Source organism: Silene latifolia, chromosome X (assembly GCF_048544455.1).
Source record: "Silene latifolia isolate original U9 population chromosome X, ASM4854445v1, whole genome shotgun sequence".
NCBI classification, from domain to species: domain Eukaryota; kingdom Viridiplantae; phylum Streptophyta; class Magnoliopsida; order Caryophyllales; family Caryophyllaceae; genus Silene; species Silene latifolia.
The window spans coordinates 235,015,898-235,017,620 of NC_133537.1; the positions used below are offsets into that span (position 1 = coordinate 235,015,898).

Consider the following 1,723-nt stretch of genomic DNA (forward strand, 5'->3'; position numbering starts at 1 on the left):
GAGGTGGGGTGTATGTTGTTTGAGGGTTTTGAACATTTTGGCTTTTGTATGAGAGATTTGGATGGAATTTGGTGTTCTCATTGTAACAGTTGGAATAAGGGGTACCACTCTTGTATGCTTGGAAAGCATTCACTTGTTCATTTGTTCCCCTACATTCACTTTGGTCATGTCCCAAAGTTCCACAATTCTCACATATCCCACTTGGGATTGATGAGGATGCCGTCATGGCATTAACATGATTCTTTGGTGATTTTGAGACTTCTTCAAGTCTAGCCATAGATTTTTCAAACTTTAAATTGATTGTGTCAATATGAGCACTAAGTTGAGCACCCAATTGAGTAACGGAGTCCACTTCATGCTTTCCTCCTCTAGTAGCCTTGCGAGGTCTACTATATTGTGAGTTATGGACCGCCATTTCCTCAATTTTGTTCCATGTTTGATTGTCATCAACTTCGGTGAACATTCCATTTGATCCCATGTTGAGAATGTTCCTTGAATCTTCATATAAACCGTTCCAAAATTGTTGTACCAAGGACCATTCGCTAAGTCCATGGTGAGGACATGAGCGACAAATTCCCTTGAACCGCTCCCAAGCTTCATACAAAGATTCTTCATCCCTTTGCTTAAAACCCGTAATTTGAGCTCTTAGCATGTTAGTCTTTTCCGGTGGGTAGAATTTTTTGTAGAAAGCTAGAGCCAACTTCTTCCAAGAATCTATTCCGAGAGTGGCCTTATCAAGGCCCTTCAACCATTGTTTCGCGGTGCCGATTAGAGAAAAAGGAAATAAGACCCATCGAATTTGGTCTTGAGTCACACCGGTTTGAGAGATCGCATCACAATAGTCGCAAAAGGTTTCCATATGAGAATGAGGGTCTTCACTAGGCATCCCCCCAAATTGGCTCATTTCGACTAATTGGATAAAGGCGGATTTGGCAATAAAATTTCCGGTTAGATGCTGTGGTGTAGGTGTACCATTGGGTAGGTTTTCCTCGGTGGGTACGGAATGTGACGAGAACTTAGGCATTGTAGGTTGATTTTGGGTGGTATTGTGTAATGGGTTCTCCTCTCCTTCTCTTGCAAAAGGGTTGATGAACTCAATAGTTGGTTGAACAACCTCACTAATACCTCTCAAATTCCTCCTAGCAAATCTCCTATTGTTCGTCAAGGTTCTTTCAATTTCACGGTCAAAAGGTAACAAATCACCTTGTGACCTTCTAGAGATGCAAAATATCAAACAACTAGAAAACAATTAGAACAAACCTTGAGGAGTTTTACTTCCCCAAGGCGAAGAAAGACACAACTAATAACAATAAAAGAAAATCTAAATCAAGTAAACACCGTCCCCGGCAACGGCGCCATTTTTGATCGGTCCGTTTCGTGTTCACAATTTAAGGTGTGGTCGTTGGGTCACGTCCGAATCAAAACACAATTTATAGCTTCACAAACAACTCTACAATTAGTAAAGAGGCAAGTAAAGGTCGGATCTCAAGGGACGGGAATTGAGATGAGATTTCTATTGAAACTAGTGGTGTCTTAGGGGTGTCACAAATTGGGTTGATGTAGAAGGTCACTAAACTAAAATATCAATGGAAATAACAAGTAAGATGAATTAAAAGGGTTGTAAACAATTGATAAAAAGCACTAGGGTGTCATGGGGTCATAGGGGAATCATGGGATTTGATCATACAAACATGTTCTCAAATTATAAGCAAGCAATTATTGT

The 1,723-nt window shown here is 40.4% G+C and overlaps 1 non-coding gene across 1 annotated transcript; it reads left to right on the plus strand.

Moving 5' to 3' along the window:
* Positions 1 to 545: 545 nt before the first annotated feature.
* On the plus strand, positions 546 to 652 carry LOC141625891 (small nucleolar RNA R71). The gene has a single exon (XR_012535636.1). It is a non-coding gene; the product is annotated as a small nucleolar RNA R71 (small nucleolar RNA).
* The last annotated feature ends 1,071 nt before the right edge of the window (positions 653 to 1,723 follow it).